The sequence below is a fragment of the Thamnophis sirtalis genome, unplaced genomic scaffold (assembly GCF_051295495.1).
Source record: "Thamnophis sirtalis isolate CommonGarterSnake01/CBP01778 unplaced genomic scaffold, rThaSir2_p1.2 scaffold_4, whole genome shotgun sequence".
NCBI lineage: Eukaryota > Metazoa > Chordata > Lepidosauria > Squamata > Natricidae > Thamnophis > Thamnophis sirtalis.
The window spans coordinates 100,409,558-100,420,433 of NW_028261384.1; the positions used below are offsets into that span (position 1 = coordinate 100,409,558).

The window sequence follows — 10,876 nt, forward strand, 5'->3', positions numbered from 1 at the left end:
ACAAATTTCAGAAGCGGTCTCCAAGTGGAAACAAAAGTACTTACGGTATTTTTCGGAGTATAAAACCCACCTTTTTCCCCTCAAAAAAAGAAGCTGAATATCTAGGTGCGACATACACTGAATACAGATTTTTTTTTCCTCCCCAAACCCCGCCCCCTTCACCATAATGCCTATGCAGAGCCTGTAGGAGGCTTTCAGATAGCTCCTGGGGGCTGTGGAAGGCAGAAATGAGTGAAAATGAGCTGTTTTTTGCTCAATTTTGCCCTCCTTTATACCTCCTACTGGGTCTGGGGAGTCGGCACACAGGAAAAGGACGGGTTTTGTAAGGGACGTTGCCCCCAAGCCTGCCAAAGTTCTGGCTCAGGAGAAGTTTCCCTCCAAATGGCAGGAAGGTCCTCTGACCTCAAGGTCTCATAAAGCCAGGGCAAGTCACATCATTGCGAGGGGCCTATTCAGGCTAGATTGATTCCTGCACCCAGGCCTCAAAATCCTCCTGAAGAACTGTCCACTGACACAGAGTGGGAACATTCCCCTACTGCTTCCCCTTTACAGCCTGAGGACGGGGTGGTTGTCCCTGAGGAGGATGGTTCTGAAGGGGAAAGGAGTCTTAACACCTAACCTAGATGTTGGTTCACCTAGTCCAAGGGGGTTTCCCTGCTATCCTTCTGACCTGGCAGATATTATAGCAGCTGCCATAGAGAGAGGCATTGCTGCTGGCCTTCAGCATCGTGCTGATGTGGCTTCTACCTCCAAGGTATCACAATCCTCCAAGAAGGCAAAACCTTCCAGTGCACAGGGAGTACCTACTGATTCTCTCTCTCAGGCTTCCGTTTCAGAAGTTGATGAACAAGTTTCCAGGGATTCTGACCTCTCTGATGATGAGGATCGTACACCTCCCCCTTCCTCCTTGGTAGAAATAACGGTGTTATTTCGCTCCCTTCTTTTTAAGGCAAAGAAGGTGTCTGGCATTCCTGCAGTCAAGCCATCTGCCACAACGGAGCAGCACAAGACTGACACGACTGATCCTCTTTTTTCCAGGCCTATGGTAGAAAAGTATGTGGTTCCTTCGCCTAAGCTTTTTCTGGAGGTAGTCCAGAATCAATGGGCTACTCCAGGGTCTGGGCCTCTTCCTTCCGCCTTGTATAAACAACTTTAAAACGTGAATCCCGAGTTGTCCAAGTTACTGGAGGTACCTTCCATCGACCCGCCAGTAGTGGTACTGTCTACTCCCACCGCTGCCACTGCGGCTTCTGAAGATGCCCTACGCCTGGAAAACAAAAGGTTTGATCAGACCTTGGTCAAGGGGCACCAGGCCTCTGCATGGGTGGTGCGGGCTGCTTCTTCTGCTTCTTTCTTTAACAGGGCAGCTTTGCATTGGCTGAAGCAACTTCAAGAGAGGCTTCCTCCTTCTGACACGAGATCCCACAAGGATCTAAACGAGCTTAAGGCCACAATGGAATATTCTGCAGATGCCTCTTTGGATGCAGCACATTTCACCTCCAAGGCCATAGCTTCTTCAGTGTCCACTTGACGGCTCTTATGGCTCAAACAGTGGCAGGCGGAAGCCAGAGCAAAGTGTGGACTTGCTTCTTCACCTTTTTCTGCTGATCGTCTCTTTGGGCCTCCACTTGAACCTCTTCTTATCAAATCCAAAGATAAACGAAAGGTTCTGCCTTCTGCTAATCGAAAAACTGATAACAAATCTTCTTTCATCCGCAGGCAGCCCTTTCGGAACCCAGACGGGGGTTTCAATTACTCCCGTCCGCAACACCAGGCACCCCCCAGACAGGGATCAACTTCTTACGATAGATATGGCAAGAGCAATCAACGTTTCTCCTACAGAAAACCTTACAAGAGAAGTTCCAAATGCCCATTCAGAAAGCAGAAGTGATTCTGTGAGTTCCCTTCCCATTGGAGGTCACTTGGCGGTCTTTGCCGATCGTTGGGATACCATCACCAATGCGTGGATTCGACGCACAATCAGATTGGGATTTGCTCTAGAGTTTCTCTCCCCCCTCCCTCCCCACAGTACTTTGTCACCTGTCCAGTCTCCAGGGACACCATCAAAAGAAGTTTGGTGGAAAAAGCTATCCAGCATCTCCTTCAGATTCAGGCTATAGAGGAGGTGCCTCCCAATCAACAGGGGTGGGGTTTTTACTCCCATCTCTTTATAGTGCCAAAGTCTTCAGGGGGTTGGAGAGCAATTCTTGACCTCAAATTTCTAAACAAATTTGTAGTTTACCGGAGGTTCAAGATGCATTCCCTGCAATCCATATTGGAGAGTGTTCGTCCAAATGACCTCCTCTCTTCTGTGGATCTCACGGAAGCATACCTCCACATCCCCATTTTGCAGGACCACAGGCAGTTTCTCCAATTTTCCTATGCCGGAATGCTTTTCCAATGTCGGGCTCTCCCATTCGGCCTCTCATTGGCTCTGAGGGTCTTCACAAAAGTCCAGCCCATCTTCGCTCTCTGCCTATTCGCATTCTCTGTTACCTGGATGATATCTTGTTGCTGTCCAGGTCATCACACCAGGCCTATAGGGACATTCAGACCACTTTTCAAGTCTTCCAGGACCACGGGTTCCTGGTCAATGCCAAAAAGAGTCATTTAACCCCTATCACTTGCCTCATACATATAGGGGCAGTGATAGACACAAGCATAGGGAGGGTCTTCCTCTCTCCGGAGCGAAGAATGAGCATACACAAATTAGTCTCAGCCACCTGTAGGCAACATAAGATCCCGCTACTCCAATTGTCGCAGCTACTAGGGAAAATGATGTCGAGTTTCCACATTGTGCCATAGGCTCACTTCCGCAGCCCTTATCTGCAGTGGTTTCTGCTTCCCTATCAGCGGTCCGACAGCAGCTGTTCGACAGTTCAGATATGTCTCACTCCGGAAGTAAGAACTTCTCTACAACGGTGGCTGTCTCCAGCATTGTCTCAGGGTATTCTGTTCAGGGATCCTCAATGTGTAGTCCTCACCACCGATGCAAATCTCCTGGGTTGGGGTGTTCACATTTAAGATCAAGTAGCTCAGGGGCTCTGGTCCCGATCTGATCTAAAGAACAGTATACACTGGTTAGAGCTGCGGGCAGTGTATCTCACACTACTCCATTTCAGGGACATAGTCACCAATGTGCATGTACTTGTCCTCATAGACAATACTACCACCAAGGCACATATAAACAAGCGGGGGGGGGGAACGCGGTCAAAGACTCTAATGACTTTATCATTCCAGTTACTGGCATGGGTGGAGGAACATCTACTATCCCTTCGCTCAGAACATATCTCGGGCATTCACAATCGGCAGGCGGACATCTCAGTCGCATGAACATCGACCCGGCGGAGTGGAGCCTGCGTCACAGAAGCTTCTGAAAACTTACGGAGAGGTACGGGCTCCCAATTCTGGATCTGTTTGCAATGTAGAACAACCATCAACTCCCCTGGTACTTCACGTGCTACGCGACTATGGGGGTAGAGGGAACCAATGCTCTCAGGTGCAGCTGGCCTGAGGGTCAGTATGCATTCCCTCCAATTCCACTGATTCAGCGCGTCATCTGAAAGATGCTGATCGAGGAAGCAGAACTGATTCTTATAGTGCCCCACTGGCCCCGCAGGCCTTGGTTTGCAGACTTGATCAATCTGTCAGTGGGTCCTCAGTGGCAGCTTCCTCAATTCCACTCTCTTCTTCTACAAAGCTCCCTCCGACACCCCAATCTAGCTTGGCTTCATCTCACCACTTGGAGATTGAGTGGGAGGCCTTGACAGCAGCTAATCTATCACATGAGGTTGTACAAACAATCCAGGCTGCCAGACGTGTATCCACCAATAGCATTTACGATGCCACTTGGACTCAATTCTCTTCCTGGTATCAGCTACAACGAATTTTGCCTTTGTAGGCATCCATACCTAATGTTCTTCAGTTCCTTCAGCTGGAACTTGACAAGGGACTGTCTCCAAATATGTTACATTGTCAGGTGGCGGCATTGATCTCAGCTCTGTCATCAAGGCTTCCAAGCCACTCTCACATCTGCCTCTTATTAGCTGATTTCTTAGAGGCGCTACAATCTCATGCCTCCTCCTATACATAGGTTTCCTTCTTGGGACATTGCCAAGGTCTTGGATGCCTTAACAGAGCCTCAATTTGAGCCTCTACATTCGGCATCTTTGTACCATCTAACAATCAAGGTTGTGTTTCTTGTTGCAGTCACTACAGCCACGCGGGTCTCTGAACTAGCAGCATTGCCTATCAGACAGAACTTATGCATATTTCATCCTGACAGAGTCATCTTCCACCTGGACCCTACTTTCATACCTAAGGTAAATTCAGTATTTCATAGAGCACAAGAATTGGTGCTTCCTGACTTTTGTCCCAAACCATTACATCGTCTAGAATGCAAATGGTACTGCCTCAATGTGTGTCAGGTTTGCGTGTATGCATCAAGCGCACGGCGAAATTCTGACGTTCAGAGGCTCTCTTTGCACGATTCCAACCTGGAGGTAAGAAGGAGTCCAAGGCTTCTTCTACAGATATTGGACGTTGGGTTCGCTAAGCGATTTCCAGAGCCTACATCGCTCTATCTATTCTGGTTCCACAACAAATCACGGCACACTCCACACGCAGTGCTACTACTTCAGCTGCCTGGTCATCTCAGGCCCCCTTGGAGGAGATCTGCAGTGCGGCCACATGGACAACGCCATCACCATTCATCCGCCACTACAGGCTAGACAGATATGCGTCAGCAGATGCAGCCTTCGGACGGCGAGTATTGCACTGTGAAGCGGTATATAAGTTTAAGTACTGGTACTATTGCCAGTATTTAAACTTATATATGAAGCGATGGATGTGATGAGCCAGGGTCTTGAGGCTGTCAGAGACTGGATGGGGGTTAATAAGCTTGTGCTCAACCCGGATAAGACCGAGTGGCTGCTGTGCTTCCCTCCCACTAATTGGCCAAGTGTTCCATCTCTCAGGCTGGGGGGTCAAATACTACGCCCCTCAGACAGGGTTCGCAACTTGGGAGTCCTCCTGGACCCACAGCTGACTTTTGAACACCATTTGTCAGCTGTGACCAGGGGGGCATTTGCCCAGGTTCGCCTGGTGCACCAGTTGCGTCCCTACCTGAACTGGGAGACTCTCACAACAGTCACTCGTGCCCTTGTGACCTCTAGGCTGGAGTACTGCAACGTGCTCTACATGGGGCTGCCCTTGAAGAGTATTCGGCGACTTCAGCTAGTCCAGAATGCGGCCGCGCGAGCGATTGTGGGTGCACCTCGTTTCACCCACGTAACACCTATCCTCCGCGAGCTGCACTGGCTGCCTGTTGATCTCCGGGTACGCTTCAAGGTGCTAGTTGTCACCTACAAAGCCCTTCATGGTATTGGATCTGGGTACTTGAGAGACCGCCTACTGCCAATTACCTCCACTCGACCAATTAGATCCCACAGATTAGGCCTCCTCCGAGTTCCATCAGCCAGTCAATGTCGACTGGCAACCACGCGGAGGAGAGCCTTCTCTGTGGCAGCTCCGACCCTATGGAACGAACTCCCCGTGGAGATTCGCACCCTCACCACCCTCCAGACCTTCCGCATAGCCCTCAAAACCTGGCTGTCCCGACAGGCCTGGGGCTAAAGACCTCACCATACCCGAATAGTATGAATGTTGTGGTTTTTTTAACAAAGTACTGTCCTATATGTAACTTGGTTTGTCTCCCCCTCCTTCTGAATTGTGAGCCGCCCTAAGTCCCCCCAGGGAAAAGGGCGGCATACAAATATTAATAAATACCTAAATACCTAAATACCTGGTGGCCCAACAAGATTCTTAAATCCTCACTCTGTTCCCTCCCATGGGACAGATTAGGCTTTGGTATGTCCCATGTCTGGATGATGTCTCCACCTACTGGGAGAATGGGCGTTGGTTACTCACCTGATATGCCCCTTCTCCAAATGGTGGAGACATCATCCAGTCATACCCTGGGAGTTTTGTTTGGACTAATCTTTGTTTTTTACCTTGACAAGGAGAGATCACATATTTTATCTGAAGTTGACACAGCAGTCTACCTTTATTCTTCCTTTGTCTAAGCTGGAGAGGCTAGCACGGAGAGTGGGACTTGTCAATTTGGTAGACCCAGTCCTATGGACACTGGCTGGAATTCCCATGTCTGGATGATGTCTCCACCATTTGGAGAAGGGGGGTATCAGGTGAGTAACCAATGCCCAATCACTGTACTCTCCAGTTGATCAATAGGAAAATGCAAAGAACGACTTTCAGTTAGTGCTTTGCTAATGAATAACTGCCAGTGCCAAAGTAATAAAATTTCTCTTATGCACATTTCACACAAAAGTAAAAGATGGTACATTGTTTTCTCCACATTTTTGTTCATATCCTATGAACTTCTCTGGTTATACGCAGATGATCAGAGCAGTTACAAGAGCAGAAGTAATGATCCGCCAGGACTAGGTTGCATTAAAAAGACTTTGTGAAATAAAGCCAGGAGATGACTGAGATAAGATTTCCCACCAATGAGCTAACAACCTAATCATCGGTTTTATAAAGGTTTTATAAATATAAATGTAAAAATGTTTGCTGTGCCAACAAATATTTGTGCTTGTATGGATCCAGCTAATGTTAACGTATATGGGTTCAGAGCTTATTCTAAATGGATGTGGAGATTTCAAATGAAACTACCTTTAGCTGAAAATTTACATAGTAACTTATTTTATTTTCTAAAATAGATCATAATAGCACTGGCAATAGTACCAGTACTTAAACTTACATACCGCTTCACAGTGCTTTACAGTCCGCTCTAAGCGATTTACAGAGTCAGAATATTGCCCCCAACAACCTGGGTCCTTATTTTACCCACCTCGTAAGAATGAAAAGCTGAATCAGCCTTGAGCCGGTGAGATTGGAACTGGCAAAATGCTGGCAATTGCCAGTCAGCAGAAGTGGCTTTCAGTACTGCATTCTAACCACTGTGCCATCACAGCTCATAACACTCTGGCTTTAATCCTCTGTATTTTTTACATATTTCTGTAATCAGGCAGTATTAGCTGCTCCTTCTTTTGACTAAACTGTAAACCCAGACATTTAAGTACGCTAGCAATAATTCTATAAACATATATTACTTATCAAATGCAAAGTGATCTGAAAGGAAAGAAAAGTCAAGGGAAAACCTTGATAAATGGTTGTGCTGAAAAAACAGATCAATTGTGATAATTGCTTAATGTTTTGTATATTTTTATATCACACTTTCAGGGTATTTCACCTACAATGTCTTACATTTCCTTTGACAACTTTTAAATTAGGTCATAGTTACTGTGACATTGTCCCTCTGCAGAGGGAATAAAGCAAATTAAAATAGTCCAACACATACAGTAGTGACTCCAGAATTCTGATAGTTTTCTAAGATTGGAAAGGTTATTTGGCACCATTATCTAAGGCTCTTTCCATATTTCAAAATCCTAGATGGAAAAAATATGCATATTTTTTCACTGAATAGAATCTGTCTGGGTCACCATCAACATCTACTGTAGTACTGGAGGTGAATGAAGTGGGTAGTTAGAGCAATAGCTATTACACTAGTGGAAGGAGTTATGAGCTAAATGCCTATTTAGCATTTATAATTTCCAAGTTTCTGTTCATAGCTTAAGAAAACAATAGTCTCCATTGACTTACAATAAAAGTAAATTTAGATGCTCCCTCCCTCCCTCCCTTCCTCCCATGTTATCCACATAAAATGCATGACAAGATTAGTGTTTTACATGGTAGGTATATAGCACTTTTGTTCAAGTCCTTGCCATGGACAAGTCTAGTTCCAGAATCTTTTCTTCAGGTGAGGGGGGAGGAGAGAATTTGTGAGGTGAGCTGAAATTAAACTCAGATTAATGATACTAGAGAATACCCTTCAGAAGCAGCCATTTTAAAAGCCTGCAGAATCTTCTGGTCCACAATTCAGATGTCAGTAAACCAGATCCATCCTGAGAAAGTTACTTGAAATGTGCTTTATTTGCAAAGATGCTGGGAGATATATTGGGTTACTTAAGATAACACAGTACACACATAACAATATTTCCAACAATATATCTCTGCGTTCCATGTAAGCTCAGAAGCATTTTAAAAAAATACTGTGATAATACCACAGATACCAAAGTTGAACATTTTTGTATGATTAAAAACTTTCATGATCTGAAATATCTTCAAGTGATAAGAGACTGTAATCTATGCCTAAGCTTCTAATAAACAAGAATAAATGTCACAAAGATGTCAATAACAAGATTTTTTGCTACTACTTGCACAACATGGAAGTTTTCTACATTAATTTCTTAGTTTACCTATAATCTCCGAATGGGACCCCATTTCAATCACTCACTTGACTTCATTTTGTTCTTTCCCTTAAAGTGCCACTTGAGAATGTTCCATACAGAAAACTAAGGAATAATTTGATGCAAATAATAGAAACTACAGAATCAACAGAAAACCCAATCAAGTGAATGCATTGAAAAAGATCCCACACCTATACCATCATTTTGTTTCTCCCCCCCAACTTGTACACATTCTGAGTGCTCCCACAAAGGTAGTCCTTTAATTTATAGCTTGCCTCTCTGTTTTTCCTTATTTTAGATGTTTTGATTGATTGATCAATGCCATCAATTCATTGTAATTTCTTAAGCAACCGCATATATAGATTTTTCTCCCTGATTTAAATGATAAAATCTGGTTGAATTTTCTCTAGACTTTAGGGAAAAAAAGCCATGCCAGGCATGGTTGATACTTGAATGGGAGTTTGACAAACAATCAGTGAACCTAAAAACATTCTGGAAAAAAGCAGTAAAAAGCCTCTTATTATATTAATGCATTATAAACTTTTATTCATTAAACATGAAACTCAGGCAACTGAACATTTAAAAATGTATTACAAACTTTATACTATTATATTAGTAGTATATTATTATTATTAGTATATTATTATTACTATAATTATTATTACTGTTATTATTCTAAACTACAGGTAGTACTCAACTTATAACAACAATTGAGTCCAAAATTCCTGTTGTGAGAAATTTCTTAAGTGAGTTTTATCAATTTTACAACATTTCTTGCCACAGTTGTTAAGTGAATCCCTGCAATTGATAAGTTAATAACCTGGTTGTTAAGTGATTCTGGCTTCCCCATTGACTTTGCTTGTCAGAAGGTTGCAAAAGAGGAACCACATGACCCTTGGATATTGCAACAGTCATAAATACAAAGCAGTTGCTAAACATCTGAATTTTGATCACACATGATTATGGGGACACTGCAAAGGTTGCAACTGTGAAAAATGGTCATGTCAATTTTTTCAGTTCCATTGTAACTTTGAACGGTCACTAAATGAACTGTTGTAAGCTGAGGACTACCTGTACATTACATTACACTATACTGTACATCATATTATTACCAAGAAAACTTCGTGAGTATTGCAGTCATTTTTACAGGTTCCAATATATTTTATATTTTGCTTTGTTTGTTTTATTGTTATATTCTTTACTTACTTTTTCTCAGGATCTTTTTTAATGATCTAATGAAGCTGCATTTTAGAAGTTGTTCTTTATGACGTATGGTGCATTGATTGGTTGGTTGGTTGGTGGGTGGGTGGGTTGGTTATGCATGTGCCTAGTACAATATGCCCAAAATAGAGCATCAATTGAACATAATTCTATACAGAATTATTGGCAGGATTTCATATGGCCTGATATTACTAAGTGGAAAGTGCTAAAAATGAGCAGGACATTTACAAATATTTACATAGCACATTCACACATCTAGCCTTTTCTCACATTCATATGTTCGATAGACTGTTGCCCTGCTTAAACAAAAGCAGTGACCTGAGAAAATGTATTAATTACCATACCTTTATTCAGAATTAATTAATCTAGACTAATTAGCACTCTCTGGACTAATACCAGAATGGTTAATAAGGCATGATAAAAAAATTCATCCAAGTATGATATTTTAAAATTTATTTTTAATTGCAAAATGAAAATGAAATAAAAATACAAAATAAGGAATTTTCTGTTACTATTTTTTCATTTCAAAAGCATGAATCTATTCACTTTATATCTCACATGGAATAACACATTAGTTTTTATTTTTACAGATAAAATATTTGAAAACTTTCAATGCTTTAATTCAGCATTCTGAATCCTGGTTCCCACTACATACGTTGAACTGTATCTTCCATCCACTTGGTAGCCTTGTTGGTTAGAAAATGTGGGAGCTGAACTGAGTGCAACAGTTCAGAAAGCTAGGAAGATTGCCCCTTTTTCTATGTTTGTGTGAAAGAACTGTCACAGATTAAGCACTTTACATATAGATGATAGACATCACCCAATTTAAAAGCAAAACGCTTTTGTGAGGAAGAGTGTTCTCACAATTATCTAGTTTTATTATTCCAGGATAAATTATTTCTCCATTAAATCTACTTTGCAAAAGCTTTAACTGAAGATGTCAAGAGTTAAAAAAAATATTTTACACAGAAGAATATCTGGACTACCACTAAGCTAGATTTTCCCCACTCACATATGCTGATATCTATATGCCAAAGTATATAGATATGCATAAAATATAACTTATCCTCTGTGAATTAATCTAACCTTTTTATCCTAGGCAGCATCACCTCATTTTGATAGCAATGCATTGTGTTTCTCTTTCCCTTGCTCTTAAAAAATTTATACAATAAATATGTTCCTATGTTTTGATATAGAGAGAATAGGGGTACTTTCTTCCAGTGGTTCTTTTTTTAAAATCAAATTTAAATTATGTTTTGCAAAAATTATAGGTTCACATTACTTGGGTTTTCAAATGATGCCTTTGAGCACCCATATCCCCACAGCCA

The 10,876-nt window shown here is 42.6% G+C and overlaps 1 pseudogene; it reads left to right on the forward strand.

Annotated features, from left to right (window-relative positions):
* Positions 1–583: 583 nt before the first annotated feature.
* Positions 584–1,891, forward strand: LOC148045998 (uncharacterized; annotated as a pseudogene).
* The last annotated feature ends 8,985 nt before the right edge of the window (positions 1,892–10,876 follow it).